Genomic DNA, 26,708 nt, shown 5'->3' with positions numbered 1-26,708 from the left:
ACATTTTTCTATAGTGTAGCGGTTCCCACCCGCTCCCTCCCCGTACGCGCGCTCGCCCCCTTGTGCACGTGCGCGCCCCCCCGGACTTCCCCGCCCACAATCCCGCCCCCCTCCACATGACCAGGGCCATCGATGGCCGCCACCCACCTCCCACACCGGCTCCCACCCACCAACGATACCGGCCATCGATGTCCGGTGCAGAGAGGGCCACAGAGTGGCTCTCTCTGCATCGGATGGCCGTAGAAGGTTATTGCAGGATGCCTCCATATCGAGGCATCACTGCAATAACCGGAAAGCAGCTGGAAGCGAGCAGGATCGCTTCCAGCTGCTTTCCACACCGAAGACGTGCAGGGTACGTCCTCAGGCGTTAACTGCCTTTTTTCTGAGGACGTACCCTGCACGTCCTCGTCATTAAGGGGTTAAAGTGGTAGGCATGTTGTGTAAATCAAATGATACAAACCCCCCCAAAAAACATTCTAATTGTAGTTTGTAATGCAACAAATAAGGAAAATGTAAAAGGGGTGAATACTTTTGCAAAGCACTGTAAGAAGTGGCGAACAGTGCTGGGAAGCAGCGGTCCGGTGACTGCTGCTTGATAAATCATGACTGCTGGTTAGTAAAAATGGAGAATATGGTTTGAAAAATCTAGCCGTTGGTAATGGCTGTGGCTGTCTCTGTGCAGTGGTTTGATGTTGGAGTTGCTCTGGCATAGATCAGATAATAGAAGTAAACTGAAAAGTTGTGTAAAAATGTATGCTCTACCTAAAGCATGAAAGTTTAATTTTGACTTTACTGACCTTTTAATCATTACTATTATTATTGTATAAAACTAATCTAATATAAGTGCAAACAGGTTTTAAATGTACTTAACATTTGCTTTGTTCTCTTGACATCCTTTGTTAAAGGGACAGTCTACACAAGAATTTTTTTTGCATAACCAACACTGTTATATTAATACACTTTTTTACCTCTGTGATTACCTTGTATCTAAGCCTCTGCAGACTGTCCCCTTATTTTAGCTCTTTTGACAGACATGCATTTTAGCCAATCAGTGCTGACTCCTAAGTAACTCCACATGTGTGAGCACAAAGTTATCTATATGACACACATCAACTAATGCCCTCTAACTGTAAAAAACTGTCAAAATGCACTGAGATAAGAGGTGGCCTTTAAGAGCTTAGAAATTAGCATATGAGCCTACCTAGGTTTAGCTTTCAACAAAGAATACCAAGAGAACAAAGAAAATGTAATGATAAAAGTAAATTGGAAAATTGTTTAGGCCATTTCTGAATCATGAAAGTTACATTTTGACTAGACTGACCCTTTAAATGCTCAGCAATGCACTCCTGGGAACTAGCTGAACACATTGGGAGCCAATGGCATGTGGCATGTTTGTGCAGCCACCAATCAGCAGTTAGCTCCCAGGAGTACATTGCTGTTAATGAGTCTAACTAGGTATGCTTTTCAAAAATGGATACCAAGAGAATGAAGCAAATAAGATAATATAAGTAAATGGGGAGGTTGTTTAAAATTATTTGAATAATGGAAGTTTTTTTTTTTACTTTACTGTCCCTATAACTATTTCAATATCATATTATTGTTTTTAACGTGTAAAGACAGATTATGTGTTAAATATAACACTATGGACCCCATTTAACAAGGTACATTTCAGGTGAATGAGGCAACTTGAATAAATAGTGCATGAGAAAGCCTCAGGTGCAAGGGCTCCCTAAATGTATTAGCAACATGGTAATTGCAACCCTATGAAATAAAAAAAGTGTATTTTGTCCTGTGTTGTGACTATTTCTCTACAGATTTAAAGGGACAGTCTACACAGAATATTTATTGTTTTAAAAGATAGAAAATCCCTTTCTTACCCATTCCCTACTTTTGCATAACCAACAGTTATATTAATACACTTTTTACCTCTGTGATTACCTTGTATCTAAGCCTCTGCAAACTGCCCCTTATTTAAGTTCTTTTTACAGACTTTGCATTTTAGCCAATCAGTGCTGGCTCCTAGGAACTCCACATGCACAAGCACAGTGTTATCTATATGAAACACATGAACTTACACCCTCTAGTGGTGAAAAACTGTAAAAATGCCCTGAGATTAGAGGCGGCCTTCAAGGGCTTAGAAATTAGCATATGAACCCCCTATGTTTAGCTTTCAACTAAGAATACCAAGAGAACAAAGCAAAATTGGTGATAGATGTAAATTTGAAAATTATTTAAAATTAAATGCCCTATCTGAATAATGAAAGTTTGTTTTGGACTAGACTGTTCCTTTAAGTGCTTTTGTGATGACATTTCATTGTATGCTTTAACTTATCTGTAGAGCCAGATTGATCATTCATTGGACAATGTTTGCAGATAGGGAACCTGTCCGTCTGGGATCACTTGTGAGCAGAATTTACTGCCTGTATATATCACTGCTCATGCAATGCCATACCCTGATCTTGCTCCACCAATTGCACTAGAGAAGGACTTCTGTATCACCCCAGTCAGATCAGTCTGGTGTAGAATTGCCATTTAGCAGGTATTTTACCAACATGTCTGATATTTTTAAGGTTTAAAGGGACAGAAAACCCAATTTTTTTCTTTTACGATTTAGATAGAGCATGCAATTTTAAACAACTTATCAAATTTGCACCATTTTCTTAGTATCCTTTGTTTAACAGTTCACATTTGGCAGACAGCACACACCTGATGCACGAATTAGAGGGCCACTGCAAACACCTCTCTGTAAGATAACAGCAACTGGATTCCACAGCACCAATAATGAGGAGAAAAGATTTTAAACTTTAAAGCATTTATTGATCCTTTTAGCTTTCATAAAGCATAGGCACACAGCAGCAAACGCAACGTTTTCCTCATTATTGGTGCTGTGGAATCCAGTTGCTAGTATCCTTTGTTTAAGGAGCAACAATGCACTACTGAGCATACCTGGTGCATTCACCAATTGGCAGCTAGCTCCCATTAGTACATTGTTGCTCTTAAGCCTACCCAGGTATGCTTTTCAACAAACGCATAGTAAGAGGACAAATCAAATTATATAATAAAATTGCATGCTCTTTCTGAATCACAAATGTTTAATTTTGACTTAACTATCCCTTTAAGTCAATGTTGATAGTAAGGAATTCATATAAAAGCTAATGTCCTGTTATGCTGAGAATTCTGTTGAATGTGTGGGATTCTAATTTGAAATAATTGATCATTTAAAGTCTGACCTAGCAGCTGTCTTCTTTGAGTTATGCTGTAATTTATACAGATTTGTGCTAATTAGAACGGCCAATAATTTTTCAAAACAAAATGGTGGCTACTCTCATTTGAATCTTCTGCTCTGAGGTAGGGTTGCCACCCAATAAGTATTTTATCAACATGGCGGTTATTTTATCGGTTCAGGTCAATGTGGATAATTTAGAATACAGATACAAAGATACCTAGTGTAAAATGTCTATGTATGTGGGATTCTAATCTGAAATAAATCATTTAAAAACTGTCTTGGCTATTCTAGTCTCTGAGTTACGCTGTATAATTATTTGTATAAATATATGCTAATTAGCATGTCTGGCAACCATACTCTAAGGTGGCGGGGAGGTTAGAAAGTGGTAGTCTAGAGGGCTATTCACAGTTCATAACTGTCCCCCATAGTGTGATCCTGAGAACAGCCCTCAAACAGTGTACCTGCCTAAAATTAAACACTTTTACAATTTAGTTCATCATAATTCAAAATCAAATGGGGATATTAATTTCAAAAGAAAACAAATTAAAAAGAAAGCTTTGTGTCACTTAGGGCCTGATAATCAAAACCTCTCCGCTCAGTTGAGATGATCTAAGAAATCTCGTTGTTATGGTAAGGCCCTTAAAAAAAATTTAGAAACACAAATTTTGTCTTGAGAAATGTTTATGTTGCTATGTAGTGTTCTTTACGTGAATCAGAGACTGCTACATTAAAATGCAATGTCTAAAAGAAATCCAAAGATTTTGTGTGATTTCTCTCCATGCCGATGAGGTTGAATATCAGGCCCTTAGTGACTACAACCAAAGCATACCTCTGACTGAACAGAATCCAGTGACACCAAAGATAGGACCCTATCTTGAGGAAAAGACCCCTCAGGAGCCCCCTGAATGCATTGTCCCTATCCACTCTTATAGCTATTAATGGCAAATTTATACCTCATAAATATCTGCCTTATAAAAAAATAGGCTTTGTGTCACTTAGTGACTACTACACAAGTATGCCCTAGACTGAGCAGACTCCAATGACAAAGGACCCTAACTTGGGCATAAGACCCATCAGGTGCCCATAAATACACTGTCCCTATCCACTATCACAGTTTAAGCTAAAAATGCATACATCATTTAAACATCTACCCAATAAAAACTAGGCTTTGTGTCACTTAGTGACTACTATCCAAGTATACCCTAGACTGAGCAGAATCCAGTAACAGTTAGGACCCTAACTTTGGAATAAAAACTTAAGAAGCACCCTAAATGCACTGCCCCCCCCATCCACTCTCCTATGTGTTAATGACAAACTTATATATCATATCTGCCCATAAAACTAGGCTTTGTGTAACTTACTAACCACTATCTAAGTATACCCCTGATCGAGAAGAACCTAATGACACCACATTTGGCACCCTAAATTGGGGATAAGACCCCTTTGGAGCCCCCTGAATGCATTGTCCTTATCTACTCTCATAGTTCATAAGGGCAAATACATACATTTTATAAACCCTGTCCTATAAAAACTAAGCTTTGTGTCACTTCCCACTTAGTTACTACTACCCAAGTATTTCCCAGACTGAGCAGATTCCAATGACACCAAAGTCAGGACCCTAAATCGCGGATAAGACCCCTCAAGAGCCCTCTAAATGCACTTCACTAATACACTCTCTTAGGTGATCAAAGCAAATACGTACATTTGTCAGTATATACCAGGGTTATAAATTTAATTTATTTATATTCAGCTAGATTACGAGTTGTGCGTTATGAGTGAAAAAGCATCGTTATGGCTCTTTTTCACTACCACTGGTATTACAATGAGCTCAATCCCATTGGCTGATTAGGTCAGCCAATAGGATTGAAGCTCAATCCTATCTCAATCCTATTGGCTGATTGCATCAGCCAATAGGATTATTTTACCATTTAATCCCTATTGGCTGATAGAATTCTATCAACCAATCCGAAATAAAGGGATGCCATCTTTGATGACGTTGCTTAAAGGGAACCTTTAGTGTACGGCTGGGACCGTATGAAGAGGATGCTCCGTGCCGGATGTCTTGAAGATGGAGCCGCTCCGCGCCGGAAGGATGAAGATAGAAGATGCCCTCTGGATAAAGACTTCTGCCTGGATGTTGACTTCTTGCCGCTTGGATGAAGACTTCTCCTGGCTTCGTTGAGGACTTAGCTGACAGGATGAGGATGGATGTCCGGTCTTCCGAAACTGTAAGTGGATCTTCAGGGGTTAGTGTTTGGTTTTATTAATGGTTTATTGGGTGGGGTTTTTTTTTTAGCTTAGGGTTTGGGCAATGTAAAAGAGCTGAATGCCCTTTTAAGGGCAATGCTTATCTAAATGCCCTTTTCACGGCAATGGGTAGCTTAGGTTTTTTAGATAGAATTTTATTTGGGGGGTTGGTTGTGTGGGTGGTGGGTTTTACTGTTAAAGGGGATGTTTGTATTTTTATTTGCCAGGTAAAAGAGCTGATATCTTTGGGGCAATGTCCCTCAAAAGGCCCTTTTAAGGGCTATTGGCACTTTAGTTTAGGCTAGGAGTTTTATTATTTTGGTTATTTATTTTATTTTGATAGGGCTATTAGATTAGGAGTAATTAGTTTAAATATTTGATCATTTCTTTTTTATTTTGTGTAATTTAGTGTTTATTTTTTTGGTAATTTAGTTAATTGTATTTGATTAATGTAATTTATTTATTTTAGTGTAATGTTAGGTTTTACTGTAAGACAGGTTAGGATTTATTTCACAGGTAAATTTGTATTTATTTTAACTAGGTAGTTAGTAAATAGTTAATAACTATTTAATAACTAATCTACCTTGTTAAAATAAATACAAACTTACATGTGAAATAAAAATAAAACATAAGATAGCTACAATGTAACTATTAGTTATATTGTAGCTAGCTTAGGTTTTATTTTACAGGTAAGTATTTTTAAATAGTAATAATTTAGGTATTAATTGTAATGTTTATTTGGAATTATTTTAATGATGTTAAAGTTAGTGGGTGTTAAGGTTACTTTAGGGTTGGACTTAGGGTTAGGGGTTAATAACTTTAGTATAGTGGCGGCGACATTGGGGCAGCAGATTAGAGGTTAATAAGTGTAGTTAGGTTGCAGTGATTTCGGGGGCAGCAGATTAGGGGTTAATAACAGTAATGTAGGTTGCGGCGATGTTGGGGGCAGCAGATTAGAGATGTTTAGACTTGGGGGTTTATGTTAGGGTTAAACATAAAAAAATGTCCCCATAGATATCAATGGGGCAGCGTTACGGAGCTTTACGCTTCGTGATTGCAGGTGTTAGGCTTTTTTTTAGCTGGCTCTCCCAATTGTTGTCTATGGGGAAACCGTGCACGAGGACGTAACAGCAGCTCAAAGCAGCGCTGGTATGTGTGTGTGGTATGGAGCTGCCATATCGCCCGCAAATGCCGGCATTTTTAAACTCGTAATACCAGCGCTATAGGGAGTGAAATACCGCCAAAAATGCTGCAGTCGTTAATTTCCCTATAGCGCTCAAAATTCGTAATCTGGCTGACTATTCTTTAAAATAACCTCCAATAAAAATGTATATACGAAACAATTGAAATTTATATTTATTTCTAAATTCTTGAGATTAGTTAAATTTATAGAGAGAGGGTAATAAGCGCAGGGTGGGTCTTGAAAAAGCCCTGTATAGGGAGAAACGCGTTGATGTCAGTTGCTTACGAACTAGAGCTATTTCTTTTGTAGTTGAAGCTACAATTTTGTCTACAATCTTTTCCACAATTTGTCTTAGTGCTACGGTTGGTAACTGGTTAAAAACAAAGCTGTGGAACATTCCTCTGATATACTAGTATTTTTCTAATTGGCAAAGACGAACTTGTTGCACATTTGGACTTTGTGCATTAAAACAGTGTTATTCTGATTTAAGGTGAGACCAAAGATTTCTCATCAATTCTACTACCTGCTCCTTTAAACGCATATCCAAGAAGTATCCTGCGTGCTTTCTGGCACTTAAGAGCGGATACTCTATCTTAAGGAACACGGCAGTAAAAAAAATCTCGTCCGAGGACCAATCAGATTGCGCATTGAGGACAGCGCCTATAAAAGTGACATCACTGTTCGATAAAAAGTCCCCAGTAATGGTAATATGTGTATGGGTACACCCAAACACAGTGGGTAGTTGTAGGTCAATGCAGCTATCTGTAGAGGAACATGAGTATACCACTTATCATATTTTAGAAGATGCCTTTAAAGTTGCATTTCTAAGAGGGACCAGTAGTATCAATCAAAACTTCTGCCAGATGCTTGTGCAAAAGAATAGACAGAGCAGAAATCTGTCCCTTTAAGGAACTAGCTGATAATCCTTTGTCCAACCCTCTTGGAGAAAGAATATCATCCTAGGAATCCTAACCTTACTCCATGAGTAATTCTTGGATTCACACCAGTAAAGATATGTACGCCATATCTTGTGATAGATTTACCTGGAAACAGGCTTTCGTGCCTGTATTAAGGTATCAGTGACTGACTCGGAGAAGCCACGCTTTGATAGAATCAAGCGTTCAGTCTCCATGCAGTCAGTCTCAGAAATTAGATTTGGATGATTGAAAAGACCTTGTATTATAAAGGTCCTGACTTTAGAGGCAGAGTCCATGGTGGAAAGTATGACATGTCCACTAGGTCTGCATACCAGATCCTGCGTGGCCACGCAGGCGCTATTAGAATCACCGATGCTCTCTCCTGTTTGATTTTGTCAATCAGTCGAGGGAGCAGAGGAAACGGTGGAAACACATAAGCCAGGTTGAAGAACCAAGGCGCTGCTAGAGCATCTATCAGCGTCGCTTCTGGGTCCCTGGACCTGGATCCGTAACAAGGAAGCTTGGCGTTCCGGCGAGACGCCATGAGATCAAACTCTGGTTTGCCCCAACAATGAATCAACTGAGCAAACACCTCCGGATGGAGTTCCCACTCCCCCGGGTGAAAAGTCTGACGACTTAGAAAATCCGCCTCCCAGTTCTCCACGCCTGGGATATGGATTGCCGACAGGTGGCAAGAGTGAGTCTCTGCCCAGCGAATTATTTTTGAGAGTTATCATCACTAGGGAACTCCTGGTTCCCCCTTGATGGTTGATGTAAGCCACAGTCGTGATATTGTCCGACTGAAATCTGATGAACCTCAGTGTTGCTAACTGAGGCCAAGCCAGAAAAGCATTGAATATTGCTCTTAACTCCAGAATATTTATCGGAAGGAGTTTCTCCTCCTGAGTCCACGATCCCTGTGCCTTCAGGGAGTTCCAGACTGCACCCCAACCTAGAAGGCTGGCATCTTCCAATCTGACCTGCGAAAGGTCATACCCTTGGACAGGTGGACCCGAGACAACCACCAGAGAAGAGAATCTCTGGTCTCTAGATCCAGATTTAGCAGAGGGGACAAATCTGTGTAAACCCCATTCCACTGACTTAGCATGCATAATTGCAGCGGTCTGAGATGTAGGCGCGCAAATGGCACTATGTCCATTGCCGCTACCATTAAGCCGATCACCTCCATACACTGAGCCACCAAAGGGCACGGAATGGAATGAAGAATACGGCAAGCATTTAGAAGCTTTGATAACCTGGACACCGTCAGGTAAATTTTCATCTCTACAGAATCTATGAGTCCCTAAGAAGGAGACTCTTGTGAGTGGGGATAGAGAACTCTTTTTCTCGTTCACTTTCCACCCGTGCGATCTCAAAAATGTCAGAACTATCTCTGTATGAGACTTGGCAATTTGAAGGCTTGACGCCTGTATAGGATGTCATCTAGATACGGAGCCACCGCTATGCCTCGCGGTCTTAGAACCGCCAGAAGTGAGCCCAGAACCTTCATAAAGATTCTCGGGCTATAGCCAACCCGAAGGGAAGAGGTACAAATTGGTAATGCCTGTCTAGAAAGGCAAACCTTAGGAACCGATGATGATCTCTGTGAATCGGTATGTGAAGGTAGGCATCCTTTAAGTCCACTGTGGTCATGTACTGACCCTCTTGGATCATGGGTAGGATGGTCCGAATAGTTTACATTTTGAAAGCTGAAACTCTGAGGAATTTGTTTAAGATCTTTAGATCCAAAATTGGTCTGAAGGTTCCCTCTTTTTTGGGAACCACAAATAGATTTGAATAAAAACCCTGTCCTTGTTCCGTCCGCGGAACTGGATGGATCACTCCCATTACTAGGAGGTCTTGCACACAGCGTAGGAATGCCTCTTTCTTTATCTGATTTGCAGATAGCCTTGAAAGATGAAATCTCCCTTGTGGAGGGGAAGCTTTGAAGTCCAGAAGATATCCCTGAGATATGATCTCCAACGCCCAGGGATCCTGAACATCTCTTGCCCACGCCTGGGCGCAGAGAAAAAGTCTGCCCCCTACTAGATCCGTCGCCGGATAGGGGGCCGTTCCTTCATGCTGTCTTAGAGGCAGCAGCAGGCTTTCTGGCCTGCTTGCCTTTGTTCCAGGACTGGTTAGGTTTCCAGGCCTGCTTAGATTGAGCAAAAGTTCCTCTTGTCTTGAAGCGGAGGAAGTTGATGCTGCACCTGCCTTGGAATTTCAAAAGGCACGAAAATTAGACTGTTGAGTAATTTAGACTTTGAAGTCACATCAGCTGACCAGGATTTGAGCCATAGCGCCCTACGCGCCTGGATGGCGAATCCTGAATTCTTAGCCGTTAGTTTAGTCAAATGAACAATGGCATCAGAAACAAATGAGTTAGCTAGCTTAAGAGTTCTAAGCTTGTCAACAATTTCAGTCAATGGAGCTGTATGGATGGCCTCTTCCAGGGCCTCAAACCAGAATGCCGCCGCAGCAGTGACAGGCGCAATGCATGCAAGTGGCTGTAAAATAAAACCTTGTTGAATAAACATTTTCTTAAGGTAACCCTCCAATTTTTTATCCATTGGATCTGAAAAAGCACAACTGTCCTCAACCGGGATAGTGGAACGCTTTGCTAAAGTAGAAACTGCTCCCTCCACCTTAGGGACAGTCTGCCATAAGACCCATGTAGTGGCATCTATTGGAAACATTTTTCTAAATATAGGAGGTGGGGAAAAGGACACACCGGGCCTATACCATTCCTTACTAATAATTTCTGTAAGCCTTTTAGGTATTGGAAAAACATCAGTACTCACCGGCACTGCATAGTATTTATCCACATACGAAGAGAGAATCGCTCTACCAGGAACGAACAACAGCTCAGTGGCTTGTTCTATGGCGATTTACCACCCGGAAGCAGCCTCTTTTAGACCAGTGTGCTTTTCACAGAAGAAAACTTTCCTGAAGTATATCAGTCTGATCCCGCCATATAAGGTCAGTCCAGTCCCGAAATACCAGGCAATTCTCCTCTGAACAAGGAACATGACAACCCCAGACGATTGTTTCGGCCTCCTATGGGCCTCGTCAGTGAGGTGCAGCCACATTCCTCTAAGTACACTGGGCAAGGAGTCCACGTCTGGTTTCGAGGCCCATAGGAGGCCGAAACGATCGTCTGGGGTTGTCATGTTCCTTGTTCAGAGGAGAATTGCCTGGTATTTCGGGGCTGGACTGACCTTACTTGGCGGGATCAGACTGATATACTTCAGGAAAGTTTTCTTCTGTGAAAAGCACACTGGTCTAAAAGAGGCTGCTTCCGGGTGGTAAATCGCCATAGAACAAGCCACTGAGCTGTTGTTCGTTCCTGGTAGAGCGCTTCTCTCTTTGTATGCAAAATAGTATTTATCCAGCCTACACAATTTCTCTGGCACTGCAATTGTGTCCAGTCATTCAGAGCAGCTAATACCTCCCCAAGCAATACACGGAGGTTCTCAAGCTTAAATTTAGAATTAGAATCTCTGAATCAGTTCTCCCCGAATCAGAGACGTCACCCATAGACTGAAGCTCTCCGTCCTCAGGTTCTGCATATTGTGACGCAGTATCAGACATGGCTCTACAGCATCTACGCGTCTGTATCTCGTCTAACCCCAGAGCTATCGTGCTTGCCTCTCAATTCAGGCAATCTGGATAATACCTCTGACAGGGTATTATTCATGATTGCAGCCATGTCCTGCAAAGTAATCGCTATGGGCGTCCCTGATGTACTTGGCGCCATATTAGCGTGCGTCCCTTGAGCGGGAGGCGAAGGGTCCGACACGTGGGAGAGTTAGTCGGCATAACTTCCCCCTCGACAGACCCCTCTGGTGACAATTCTTATAGATAAAGACTGATCTTTACTGTTTAAGGTGAAATCAATACATTTAGCACAAATTCTCCTATGGGGCTCCACCATGGCTTTTTAAACATAATGAACAAGTATCCTCTGTTTCAGACATGTTTGTACAGACTAGCAATGAGACTAGCAAGCTTGGAAAACACTTTAAAGCAAGTTAACAAGCAATATAAAAAACGTTACTGTGCCTTTAAGAGAAACAAATTTTGACAAAATTTGAAATAACAGTGAAAAAAGGCAGTTACACTAACAAAATTTTTACAGTGTATGCAACAAGTCAGCAGAGCATTGCACCCACTTGCAAATGGATGATTAACCCCTTAATGCAATAGACAGATCAAAAGAAAAAAAAAACGACAGACGTTTAACAGACACAACAAAACTGCCACAGCTGAGCTGTGGATTACCTTCCCTATAAACGATTTTGGAAGTCTTTTTAGCCCTTTAGAGATGTCCTGTAGTATTCATGGGACTGCTGAGGGAATCTGGATGATTCATTTTGTAATTTTAACTGCGCAAAAAAGCGCTAAAATAGGCCCCTCCCACTCATTACAACAGTGGGAAGCCTCAGTTAACTGTTTTTATGCAGAAAATAAGTCAGCCATGTGGAAAAAAATTATGCCCCAATAAGTTTTATCACCAATGTACCTCAAAAAACAATTAAACATGCCAGCAAACGTTTTAAACATCCTTTTTTAAAGAGTATGTATCTCCATTGATAAGCCTGATACAAGTCGCTTTTACTGCATTTAAGGCTTACTACATTACTTCAGTATTAGCAGCATTTTCTTAGTCAAATTCCATTCCTTAGAAAATTATTTTACTGCACATACATTAATAAGCCTGATACCAGTCGCTTTCGCTGCATTTAAGGCTTTACTTACATTACTTCGGTATCAGCAGTATTTTCTTAGTCAATTCGATTCCTTAGAAAAATATTTTACTGCACATACCTTAGTCGCAGGAGACCCCGCACGCCATTCCCTTTCTGAAGTTACCCTTTTTCCTCTTGCAAATTCCTGTTGGGAAGGAGAATATCCCATAAGTAATGGATGATCCGTGGACTGGATACACTAACAAGAGAAAAATACATATGTATATCTGACTTATTCTGTATATCAGCTCATTTGATATATTGGTACATATTTAATTTTCTAATGACATCTTATATCATAGATATACATGAGTATTATAGTTATGTATTAATACATGTCTCAACAGTGTTTAAGACATGGGCTCAACATCTATGCATTTATATATTAGCTTATAGCATCTTATTTAGAAACTTCATCTTCACATCAGATTCTTCCCTGTAATGTTCACTAAATTCTGGAAAACAAAGAAAAAAATTATTTATTTTGAAATAACTGAAACATTTATATATACACCAATGCAGTTATTCATTTAATTTATTACAAGTTATTAATTTAATTTATTACAAACCTGAAATGCATTTCTCAGATCCATGGATATATACATTTTTATACAATACTGAGGTATATCTTACTAAAATTTAAACAAAAGTTGTACTTTAAAAATGAATTTCAAAGTTACAATGCAACATGTGTTTCTGCTTTCTCCTGCTATTTTTTATTGAGACGTACGTCTGAGCTTTGTGCATTTAAATCAGCAGGTACCAATTTGTATCAAAGTGTTAATGGTCACATCCCCCTGTAAGATTGGTTCTTCTCTGCATACACTTAAGCCTCAAAAGGTCCATCTCAGACATTATGTCTGTATATCTCCACATGAGGTCATTACCTGATAATTTTTATTACATAGAAGATGGATCTTCTGTTAAAGTGACATCTTGAGTTTTACAAGTGTCTATTTCTTTTGTTCTACACAACTGTGTTTCAGAACAAGAGGGGGCTGCCTCACAAATAATTTGACAAATAAAATGAATTCTTGTTTTTGTATTATATATATAAATATATATATATATATATATATATATATATATATATATATATATATATATATATATATATATAATATATAAAAAAATAATTTAATAACACTCGCAGATATCCTGACATAAATCTCCCTTCCAATTATAAATATATGTAGGACACATGTATTTGAATTGGCTTAAAGGACCAGTCAACACAGTAGATTTGCATAATCAACAAATGCAAGATAACAAGACAATACAATAGCATTTACTCTGAATTTCAAATAAGTAGTAGATTTTTTTCTAACAAATTTCAAAGTTATGTATATTTCCACTCCCCCTGTACCATGTGATAGCAATCAGCCAATCACAAATGCATATACGTATAGTCAGTGAATTCTTGCACATGCTCAGTAGGAGCTGGTGACTCAAAAAGTGTAAATACAGGTATACCCCGCTCATACAGCGGGTTAGGGACCGGAGCCCTGCTGTAAAGTGAAAACCGCCTTAAAGTGAAACAAGGAAGTTTTTAGTGTGTTTAAAAACATGTTTGAACTAACCTATATTATGGGTGCAATAGTGCTACGTTTAGTTTAACACTAGCACAGCACAGTATTCAATTTGTATTCAATAAAAACTGTACTTGTAAAATAGTGACAATTACTGTAGTAAACTTTGCTAAATTATAGCACTGAGACACAGATTGCACTGTAATGTTGCAAACAGTGAACTAAACATAACAAAATGGTGCCAGTCACATTTCTCGCAATCTCACTATGATTACAGCACTGTTTCAAAATCCTTGGAGGTTGAACTTAAACTCCACAAAGCGCTGTATTAGCGAAGCGCTGTAAAGTGAAGCGCTGTAAAGTGAGGTATACCTGTATAAAAGAATGTACACATTTTTTTAATGGAAGTAAATTGGAAAGTTGTTTAAAATTACATGCTGTATCTGAATCATGAAAATTTAATTTGACCTGAGTATCCCTTTAAAGTCAGTAGTAATTGGTGAATGTATTGACAGTATGCATCATAGACAGTGTTCTATGAAGAGAATTATTTTTGAGCCCTCATGCTCGCTAACTAGGCATCTTTAAACTACAATATTTCTTTAGTGCATTTGGGGATATGACACTTCATTCTCCCTCTATGACTTGTAGTTGGGATTTAGGATGGCACGTTCGCAATTGATTAATATGGACCCATTTATCCATAAAGGTATCATTTTTAGGTATCCTAAATTTTATAGGCGACTGGATATTTTGTCAGTAATGACAAAAGGACCCTTCCATGATGGAAGAAATGTCTTCTCCTTAACCTGATCTCTTCCAAAGTTATAAAGATAAACTATCATTTATTTCATATTCCTTTTTGGACGTTTTGAGATCATAATAGGTTTTAGCGACAGTTGCAGACTTTTCTATGTTCCATTGAGCAAATACAAAGGCATATTGCAGGTGCTTCCTCAAGTTCTCCACATATTGATGTGTATTGGCAGCATTTATCAAGTTCTGGTCTGATGTATGGTACAATATATGTCTACCAGTCATTAATTCAAAAGGTGACATCTTAGTAGCACTACTTGGAGTTGCTCTTAATGCCATTAGGACTAGAGGTAATTTTACATCCCAGTGTTTACCAGTTTCACTCACAAACTTTTTGAAGGATTTTCACAATGGACTGGTTGTAACGCTCTACACCACCAGTAGAGGCAGCTCTATATGCAATATGGAGCTTTCTTTTAACCCCTAGTATTTTCCACATATTGGTCATCACTTAGCTAATGAATTGGGTCCCCCGATCGGATTAGATTTGCTGGGGTAAACCAAATCTGCAAAACACGTGGTTGATGAGCAATGCTGCGCATGTTTCTGCACTATTGTTAGGTGCACTGTTAACATGTATTTGTTACCTCTAGATAACCTAGTCACTGGACCAATCAAATCAATCTGTATATCTGACCATGGCATTACCATCCCCCTTTTCTGTAATAGCGCTCTATGCGTTGGCGCAGTGGGTTGAAATTGTGAACAGATTAAACAACCTTGACAGTAGGTTTGAACATCCTTCCACATGTGCGGCCAAAAGGCATAATTACATAATATTTCATTTAATTTGGCACCACGATGGCCAGATGTGGGAGCATCATGGGAATGTTGAAGCATGAGACCTCTGAACTTTGTAGGTACCACCCATTGCTGGATGCCAGTTTTGGAGGTTCTAATTAACAAACCATCCTGTAACTTAAATTGTGATTTGGATTTCATTAGGATTCTAAGATCTTCCTTGCCAATACCGTCCTCTTTTGAGATGAGGTTGCTTTCAGGATCTTCTATGTGTTTATATAAGATGCCTACAATGGGGTCTTCCTTTTGACTAGTGATCAGGTCCTCACTAGGAGAATCCTGACTCCATTGTACCAGGTTAGGCTCACTTTGTTGTTTAGCCTGGTTTCTGGTAATGGCTTCTACCTGGACTGCACCCATTAAGTGGTTGATATTAAGGAGTTCTCCAGTTATGGCTCCTTGTTTGGCTAATGAATCTGCAAGATCATTACCTTCCTTACCAGGCCCTATAATCCTGGAATGACCCTTGGTCTTCTTCCAGTGTATGGTTAACCCATTGAACACCACCAGATTATCAATCTTGCAGAACAACTTGCCATGTTTGACTGGTTTGTTGTTAGTTTTCTGCATGCAATTTCATTTCCAAGTTGGCAGGTATTCAACAAAACTGTCACGCACGTAATTTGAGTAATGATCACAAATTCATGAATATCGTCGTGTTCAATAGCCATCTCAATGGCTTTTAGAACAGCAGTTAGTTCTGCAACTTGAATGGATCTTGGTCCAATGTTGAAAAATACAGAAATGTTTGGGAATCTATTGGCCCAAGTTATGCCAATGCCGGCGACTAATCTGCGCTTATTATCAATAGTGGCATGGTAAGAACAACCATCAACATATATCCAAGGTGATGTTTGACACTGGTCCTCATTGTATATTTTATATGGAGAAAGCAATTGTTCCTCCAGGAAATCATCTTCTAATAACTCTTCCCCATGATCCTTAGCAGTACAGTCGTGGAGCTCAGCAAGCCCCTGTGCGACTGGATTCTTTTTATTTTGCTTGTAGCGAATTTCTAAAGGCCGGCCTTGAAAGGAAAGAGTCCAAGCTGTTATGCGGCTATTAGACAAATTTCCATCTTTCCTATATCACACTTTGCAGATATAGCAAAGGCTGGTGGGCCGATTCTACAATAATTTTCTCGCCCTGTATATAGCTGCGGAAATTTTGTAGAGCCCATACAGTAGATAAGAGGGCTTTTTCGCAATCCCTAAATTTTATTTCTACTGGGATAGAGTTTTACTTGCATAAGCAATGACTTTGCTTAAATAATCATGCTTTTGGCACAAAACAGCACTTATGCTTATATCTGTGTAACCTGTCTCTAAGTAGAAAGTTTACCCCCTTCAAAGTATGCTAAGCAAGGTGCTTGAGTGAGTTTTCTCTTCAGCTCTCTGATGGCTGTCTCTTGAACCTCACTCCAGTGCCATTTCAAATCCTTCTTTAGAAGAAGTAGCAATGGTTTAGCTAATTCTGCATAATTATCAATACATTTTCATACCCAGAAATGATCTCAATTCCTTTAAGTTAGTTGGGTTCTTAGAATTTATTATAGCTTCCACCTTTTTCTTCTGAGGATTTAACCCCTCAGAAGTAACTTCATGTCCCAAGAAGTTTACATGAGAGCGGCACCATTGAGCTTTTTGTAGGGATAATTTGACAACTGCCCTTTTAAGTTGGCTGAGGACATGTTTAAGCTCTGGTGTGTTTTTCAAAGTCTGTGCTTTTGAGTAAAACATCATCAACATAAGATAAGGTCCCCCTTTCCAGTGCATCAGGCATAGCCTTATGCATGAATACAGCAAATTCATGTCCTGAATTTATGTATCCAAACGGGAGCCTTTGGAATGCATACTGAACCTTTTGGAACAAGAATGCAAGCTTATACTGGTCCTCCTCATGTACCTTTATGGTCCAATATCCCTGCGCACAATCAATGGCAGTGAATATTTTGGATCCCTGCATCTGTGCTAGGCACTGGTCAATATATAGCACAGACCAGCCAGACATGTACACTTGTTTGTTTAGCTGTCTTAAGTCAGCACACAAATGCCATTGTCCATTGGGCTTAAGAACACCTAGAACAGGATTGTTATAAGAGCTGTGCACCTCTCGGATAATACCCCTTTGTTACAGATTCCTTATGATCTCTAAAAGAGAATCATATGAGGCTAAAGGAAGTCTGTATTGTATAACAAAGACAGGTGGTGCATTGGGATCTGTTTGGATTCTTGCAATGTGCAAGTCTGTACTCCCACAGTCATAAGAATCCTTAGCAAAAATATCCTTGTTCTCCATCAGGAGTTCTCGTAGCTGTCAGCGTTCATCATCACTGGAACAGCCATTAGCTAAGGAGATTTGCTCTTCGACTATTTGCTGAAATCCTGGAAAGATTTCAGGCTGTCCTATCTCATAGGCTTCTTCCAACCTAGAGGTAAGATCCCCTTGACAATAATTTACATTGCCCCCATGACTCTGGGTATTGGGGTATTCTTGCTCTTTGATCGGCTGATCAAATACTAGAGAGAGGCCTCTTCAATTTTATAGATGCCTTCCTCTGAGCTGAAGGGATAAATAGACTGAATTGTAAATAGTCCCTCTGGCATAGATGCAAAGGACTGTTCTATTAATTGTTCTTCAGTTAGGTATCCTTCAGGTATTAGCCCAATTATATTATTCTAGAATCCAAAAGTATAGTAACTGGATTCTAGAGCATATCCTATGGTAGTTCCCTTGGGCAAGGTGATATCCTGTGGGGTCATGTTATGTACAATAACATGTATTGGAATAGTTCCAATATTTACCATAGGAGTATGGGTTATTGCTAAACCCAGATCTTGCATTCTATGGGAGATGCATATTAGTGTTTCAGAAGTTTTTAATTTCTGAACTCTTTTTACCTGTAAGGATAAGAGGAATTTGCCAGCCACAGCAGGGATTACAATATAATTAGACACCTGCATATTCACAACATATGGCAATTGCTGGTTTGATTTCAGGCCTGCGTTTTTATCCTGAAATACTTCAGGGTCCCCCTTTAACTTGCTCCAAAGGCAAAGGTTAATCAAATCTATTTGTATGGCATATCTATGTAAGAGATTATTGCCAATGTATATTTGATTATGGGAGTATTTAAAACTAAAAACCAAGTGCTTCACTGATTTATTACATATGGATATAGATAATAAACACTTAGCTGCTGTGATGTTATAGCTTTCACACTTGTCATCCAGGTCATGGACCAAGAGATCTTCGGGAGATAGATATTTAATCACTTTAGGTTCAGCTATCTGTGCTAATAAGACTTTGCTTATATAGCTAGCTGTTTTAAGCTCAATTTCGCATACTTGTTTTTTTCCCCAAGGTCATGTACTTGCATAGGGATAAATAAATCATCCTTAACCTTCTCAATTTCTGCGAGGAATTGCGAATGATCTCCCCCTTTAGGGGATTTAGGGTCCCCCTTGTGGAGGTACATGGTTAATACATCGCTGTCTAAGGAAATTTTAAAAGTATTACCATCAGAGCTGCTTAAGGGAGTCTGATCATCTATTTGTAGGATAGTGATTTCAGGTACAGAGTCATTCCTGAAATGAATCTCCACAGCATCTGGTTTCTTTTCCACAACGTGACAGTTATGTCGGGTGCGAGATATATCGGACCGCTCATAATAGGCCTATTTACTTGTGACCAAATTACATTATTTATGCAATCAATTACGGTGCTTAATCGCTTCAGGAGATCACTACCAATAATTAAATGATCAGTTGGCAGATTCACTATAATGACAGGGTGTCTTATTACCCTGTTCACCAGCTTTAGCTTTACCATGCCATACCGTAGACTTTGAAAGAGTCACCCCCAACACCTATTAGTGAACTATCAAATTATTTTATTTTAGGCTTGTGGGGTGTTAACTCATTTAGCTGTGTGTAGAACCTGTGGGATAAAATAGATGCCTGAGATCCAGTATCAATTAATCCCATGATAGGGTTAGCAACTGAATCCTGGAGCTTAGCTAATACGTAATATCTCCCTGCAATTTCTACAATTTCACATATAAAATTAGCATAATTACATATCTGTGGGCTTCACCATGAGTTACCTAAATCCGCCACATTACATGATGCAGAAGAATTTTCATTCTTACCAGTCCTTTCCTCTGTAATAGGGTTGACAGGGTTCCTTTGTGCTGCATCTGTGGGAATAAGGTTAGGAGAAAACAGGAAGAGATTTGTTAGAGCTTCCAGGCTGAGGTTGCTCATCATCACAGCTAAATCGTCCGTTCCTGTTCTGTAGGGAGAGAATATGATTAGTATCATTCTTGACATTTATCATTTTGTCTGGTATATCTCTCCCCTCTCTCTCAGGTAGTACTGCAGTATTTATGACTGTGCCTGTGGCCCACTGCTAGCCACTGGCTGTACCCCTAAAAAAGGATTATTAGGGTGCTGAACCGTCAAAGCTTAACTCATATTAGTAAATAGTGTACATAATTGACTTGCATACTGAGTTGGCTCACTTGATTGGACAAACTATTTCTACCCATGGACCGATTTTTTGATAACCCAGGGTATTGATTCCTGGATCCCTCAGAATCATAGCTATTGTTCCTATTTTGACATGGTTGTCTTTGGGGTTCAACTTGTTCAGCATTAATATCTTGGGGAGCACTATTTACTTGGGGTGTCTGGTTACCCTGAGACTATTTTTGCCACTTTTGGTATTTATTTTTACGGGGGTACCAATTACCTTGTGGGTGTTCATCTCTTTGGGGATAATTATTTATCTGGGTATGCCCCCCATTTTGAGTATATACTCTCTGCACCTCGGCCCTTGATGGGGGAGGGGCAGAGTTAAAACTTTGTGGGGAAGGCCTGTTTTCTCGGGCCACTTCCGCCTAAGTTTTCTTTTTAGACTCAAAATTTAGGGGGCTAGTTGACACCCTAGTTTCTGCCACAATTTTGGGGCTGGGCCTTGGTTCTCTTTTAACCCCATGTTCACCGGACTGCTGAATAGAGTATAACTTTGTACTCTCTTTGATCAGCCAGTCCAATGAGCAGTGTTCATCAAAATCTCTAACTAAATTAAGCTTGATGTGCGTGGGCAATGCTTCGTAAAATAAATTCACAAATTCTGAGCTCTCAAATTTGGGGTAATGTTTGGCCATACAGTATGCACTTTTTAGTGCAGAAAGGAATTTAATTGGGCTTTGATTTCGCGCCACATTTCAAACCGTATACAGCCGCTTTAGCAGCCGCGGTCGTGTGATAAAAACCGAATTCCTTTTTGCACTGCCGTTTTGTTTCACTCCAGGAATGAACATTCATATCCTTTAGTGAAGCAAAGAATTTGTGATGTTCACTTTCAAATTCCCAGGGCAGAAACTTAATTTTTGATTGCTCACTATTAACATTCATTATGCATAAAACATTCTCATAAGTTTCTAAGTGGTCAACTATAGAAGTGGTTCTCTTTTTGGAAAATGTAGGTACTGCACCATTTAAGATTTTAGGGGTGTCATATACCTTATTAGACACATCTTGGGTCTTCCTAGGGACCTTCTTGTTAGGGTTGGAGCGTTCCCTATCTGACCTTCTACTGTGGGAGATCCCTTACGCATATTAGCATTATAGGGGGCTATTTGGGTAGCTGGCTCCGCCCTCTGACTCACTATAATCACTGCCCTCCCCCTCTTAAGTGTAGCAGTTCCCTGAATTTAAAACATGAGGTGACTGTCTATGTGGGAAGTTTATTTCTGAGCCAATCAGTAAACTGTGTTAAAATTCTTCCCTAAAGTTCTGTAATTCACTTCTCATTAATTCTTTAAGGTTTTTTAAAGTATCTGCATTATCCTCATTGCTAGCAGAAAGGGGTGTATTATTGTTAGCCTTTTCAGTTCACTAAGTTCTTTCTGGCTTTGCGCAAGTTGTTTATTTAACTCTTGTATTTTGGCTAGTAAATTTAGGTTATGCTCATCTAAGGCGGCCATGTCTTGCTTAAATGTAACAATTTCATTTTCGGCCAATTCTAAACTCTCTTCACACTTGCGTGATGAGTGAATATCATCTTTTAGCCCCTGTATTTGGAATTCCTTTTCTATAAAGGAGTGAGGACAATTTGTCAATAATGCATATTACAAGGGGCCAGGATTTGAGTATTGGTTCATCAAGATTTCTGAGATGTTTACGTTGATTAGTTTTTAATAATACTTGGAACAATTCACTTTTTCATTCCACCTTCCATCATCAACAGCAATATTTTAGCCTTAATTGCAAGAATATCCATATAATCATTTAAATCACCCACAATATTACATCTCTTTTTAATGTGGCCTATAACATCTATCTTAAGGAGATCGCCCTTAGTAAGGGGTAATTTTGGGAAACATATTTCAACACTGAGTATATATTCATTTGATTCACTTCTAGTAACAGACATTATTATTTTGGCTTAGTATTTGGTTAAATTAAAACGCTAATACAATTTTGACCAACAAGAGAATTTTTTTTTTTTTAATACTCATATTAATTTTGAAATATTAATAAAAAATAAAAAAAAAATTTTTTAAAAATTAAATTAATTTTTCAAAAAGAAACATTTTTTTTCTAGATAATAATTTCTACTTACTACAAAATATGATACATCAATATGATAAAAATAATCTTCTAGCGGTGCCTCCAGATATTATGTCAGTATATACCAGGGTTATAAATATCATTTATTTATATTATTCTTTAAAATATTCTCCAATAAAAATGTATATACGAAACAATTGAAAATAATATTTATTCCTAAATTCTTGAGATTAGTTAAATTTATAAACACATCGAAATATATTAAGTAGAGACTAGCTTTGAATCAACTATGCACGCTTATTCCGTTACAATATTCTTTACAAAAGATCATAAAAATATACCTTTAAAATTAACCTTACTCACAATGAATTGCATTAAAATACCACTATAAAATACCAGAATATGGACCGTTAATTTCACAGTGCTTAGATAAACAATATACCAAGATACTTCACACAAATCTTACTGGGTCTCAATAGATTTAAGATAACTTTCAGACAAGTATAATTAAGTTATTTACCCCACAAATGATTCTATATAACTTCAATTAGAAACATCAGAAATTGTATATATTATTAATGCAAACAGCCAATTTATATGCCAATACGTCTGACTTGAAATGATCTCTTATTTAGCTACAATAAGGCAAATTCTAAAATATACATTATATATATATATATATATAGCAATAACTGTAATTAATTTATGATATTAATATACAAAATTATTTCTAAACATTAATATTTAATACCAGTATACTTACTACCCTTGGTCTAATTAATATTAGATATAAAAATAAATTCTCCTTTTAAATCACAACTACAATATAACTATAATGTTAAAATACCTTTGATTTAAATATATATATATAGCTTATACTTTACCAAATAACTGATCAGTTTCTTCTTGTGGGTCATCTAAGAAGGATTTATCCACTATGCGCAAAGGTACAGGCCTCAAAATTGTTATCTTCCTTTATTCAAGAAAGTGTCCCAAAATGGCAGAGAATATACTTGGCACAAAGCCTGTGTATTTTCCTCTCCAAAACTTATGCTTCTGTGAGTCTGTCCTTTGTCTACTGTGTGTGGGTCTTTATTCAAAATAAAGAATCCCTCCTCCTATTCTTTAATCATTCCCACAGAATTGTATAGGCCCTTACCGATGCTTGTCCCTAATTGGCCCATGGATCTGAACATCTCATAGGTTATTTTGGGAAACACCTCCCTGAGTAGCCAAATGCCTTTTGGTTGTAATACCATTTTTGAACTATAGGTGGCAGTAGATAACCAGAAATAGTTTTACCATCAAATATTGCTGCAGTTTAAATATCTAAAAAAAATGTTTATCAAATACACTATTTCTTGATATTAATAAACCTGTCCGGTCATATATCTGTCCCATCTAATATAATCTAGCATGCATTCATAGATACCAAACATGAGTATACCACTTATATTTTAGAAGATGCCTTTAAAATTGCATTTTTATGAGGGACCAGTAGTATCAATCAATAAAAAACATATACAAAATATAAAAATAGGGGGCGACCTTGAGTGATTTCAACCATTATATAATATACCAGTAAAAAATATATCAAACAAAATAGTATAAATTAAAATTTCTCAATGGATAGTAAAATAAAATATAATACAATAAAATAGAAATTGAAATAAAATGAAATATAATGATATAGATCAGTGCAATTCTAGTACCAGAAAATATAGTTAAGATATTGGGGCCTATTTATCAAAGGTCTTTGGGACCTGATCCAACAGTGCGGATCAGGTCCTCAAGACCTCGCTGAATGCAGAGAGCAATACGCTCTCCGTATTCAGCATTGCACCAGCAGCTCACAAGAGCTGCTGGTGACACGCCGCCCCCTGCAGAATCGCGGCCAATGGGCCGCCAGCAGGTGGTGTCAATCAACCCGATCGTACTCGATCGGGTTGAATTCTGGCGATTCCTGTCCGCCTGTCCAGAGCAGGGGGACAGGGTTATGGAGCAGCTGTCTTTAGACCGCTGCTCCATAACTTGTGTTTCTGGCGAGTCTGAAGACTTGCCAGAAACACAGGCCCACAAGCTCCGTTCAAAGCTTGATAAATGGGCCCCCTATTGTATAGTTACACTGTTAGATAAAAAGTCCCCAGTAATGGAAATATGTGTATGGGTACACCCAAACACAGTGGGTAGTTGTAGGTCCAGGCAGCTATCTGTGGAGGATCAGGTCACGATCCAAGTTCAGCAATCTGTGGATGACAAGAGAAAACAGAAGTGCCACATGGCCTAGTATTGTCCAACTTAATGGCAAATTCTAATGTGATATGTTACACTCACATTTGGTAAAGCACATTGGTAGTGCAAATAGAGCAGGCTGGAATCGAACAGTCACCCAGCAGACTGGCCTCTGGCCAAAGGATTCAGTAGTCTCTAAATGAAGTTAAGCAGAGTAATGCCAAAATGGCCTAGTATTGTTTGGCTCAATGAGTATTAATAGTAACACAAGAGGAATTGCACTCGCGTGTGGTGAAGCACCCCTCTTGGTGCAAGTGTGGCAGGCTGGGATTAAAACAGTCACCCAGCAGACTGGTCTCCGGTCTATCAGGATACACTCCAAGAGGATCCAAGGCTCAGGTGGAATAGTCCCACAAGGTGGACATCAGAGGATTTCAGATAAATATTGTTGTTGAAATAAGGTGTGGCAGCAATTGGTAAAGCCAACAGTTATATGCCCACGCTACAGGGGAAATTATGTGGTAAGCGTCTCAGTGTACGATCAATGTATCATGTATCACACTTGCACCAAGAGGGGTGCTTCACCACACGTGAGTGCAATTCCTCTTGTGTTACTATTAATACTCATTGAACCAGGGGTCGACAAATCTGTTTAAAATTTAGGAGCCAGTAAGAATATTTAGGAGCCCGAAAAACTTTAAGGAACCCGGCAGTGGGATTTCTATATAGATATATGGAGAATAATTCAAAAAGCCAGGGATAAATTTCTAGGAGCCAGTGGCTCCCTGGCTCCTGGGTTTGTTGAGCCCTGCATTGAGCCAAACAATAATAGGCAATATTAGCATTACTTTGCTCAACTTCATTTAGAGACTACTGAATCCTTTGCCAGAGGCAAGTCTGATGGGTGACTATTTGATTCCAGCCTGCTCTATTTGCACTACCAATGTGCTTTACCAAATGTGAGTGTAACATATCACATTAGAATTTGCTATTCAGACAATACTAGGCCATGTGGCGCTTCTGTTTGCTCTTGTTATCAATAAAATACATATGTCTATCTGACTTATTCTGTATATCAGCTCATTTGATATACTGGTACATAATTAATTTTCTAGTCACATGCTATATCATAGATATACATGCGTATTATAGTAATGTATTAATACATGTCTCAACAGTGTTTAAGACATGGGCTCAACATCTATGCATTTATATATTAGCTTATAGTATCTTGTTTAGAAACATCGTCTTCACATCAGATTCTTCCCTGTAATGTTCACTAGATTTCTGGAAAACACAGAAAAATTTATTTATTTTGAAATAACAAACATTTATATATACCAATGCAGTTATTTATTTAATTTATTACAAACCTGAAATTTATTTCTAAGATCCATGAATATATACATTTTTATACAATACTGAGGTATATCTTACTGAAATGTAAACATAAGTTGCACTTTAAAATGAATTTTAAAGTTACAATGCAACGTGTTTCTGCTTTCTCCTGCTATTTTCCATTGAGATGTACGTTTAAGCTTCATGTATTTGAATCAGCAGGTAGCAATTTATATTGAAGTGTGAATGGTCAAATCCCCCTGTAAGATTGGTTCTTCTCTTATACAAACACCAAAAATTAAATTACTGCGCTGACTGTCTGTACCGTTAATTTTACAAACCAATAAAATAAATATTGTAAAAAATTCCTATATGAATATATTAGTAATTAAAATTCCTATTTCATATGCGAGTGTTAATAAATTTCTTTGTATACACAATTAATACTTTGTATCATATGTCCACTCAGAAAAATACTTAATAAATAAAATTAATTAGAATACAGCTCGACATAGATACTTACTAGTTTTTACCATACTCCTAGAGCCATGAAGTATCGGTAAACTTATTTCCACTGGGTATTCTCACATCCTCTGGGTACTTCTCCTGTGTTGCTGAGCTGGTGGTGCTGCTACTTCTCCCAGGGCACTAAGGAGTGCACTGACAACGAATACACTGGAATGATAGAACACAGAGCGCATCCATGACTCAAGGTGAATCTAACACAATTTTATTGTGAGCATACAAATGATTGCACTTACAAGAAGATAAAATAATCGTGCCTTGATAAAAACAGGTCCGTGAAACAACTCCGGTTAGTAGATCCGTGCAGGATTAGGTTAGAAACTCTGTCTCCACCTCCTGTAGGCTCCCCGCTTGGTGTTGTCACTAAGAACTTTCTCAGTTTTTATTTGGCTTATACAATACTAATAGATGTTCAGACAAACCCTCCTTGCATCTACGTGTTTCGTCCTGCTCTTTCGGACTTTGTCAAGACTCTGAAGGCGGCTGACATTTCCCGGTGTGATCCTCTCCTATATACTTGTTGGCCACTCCTCCAACGTGATGCGTGATGACGCGACCTCTGTTTACA

The 26,708-nt window shown here is 38.7% G+C and overlaps 1 protein-coding gene across 2 annotated transcripts in view; it reads right to left on the bottom strand.

The window, feature by feature from the left end:
* Positions 1 to 26,285, bottom strand: part of LOC128651836 (PAX-interacting protein 1-like) — a 91,840-nt gene extending 65,555 nt beyond the window's left edge. Inside the window, exons 1-3 of one of the 2 annotated variants that reach the window (XR_008401193.1) lie at positions 26,139 to 26,285; positions 19,618 to 19,665; positions 12,401 to 12,466 (exon numbers count right to left, since the gene is read on the bottom strand). The gene's annotated coding sequence lies outside the window, so the exon portion shown is untranslated. The remainder of the gene's footprint in view (positions 1 to 12,400; positions 12,467 to 19,617; positions 19,666 to 26,138) is intronic. The other variant, XM_053704816.1, reaches the window with a different exon arrangement.
* Between the last annotated feature and the right edge of the window lie 423 nt (positions 26,286 to 26,708).

Source organism: Bombina bombina, chromosome 3 (assembly GCF_027579735.1).
Source record: "Bombina bombina isolate aBomBom1 chromosome 3, aBomBom1.pri, whole genome shotgun sequence".
Lineage (NCBI taxonomy): Eukaryota > Metazoa > Chordata > Amphibia > Anura > Bombinatoridae > Bombina > Bombina bombina.
The sequence above is the reverse complement of the archived record's forward strand: the minus strand, read 5'-3'. Positions and strand labels throughout refer to the sequence as shown.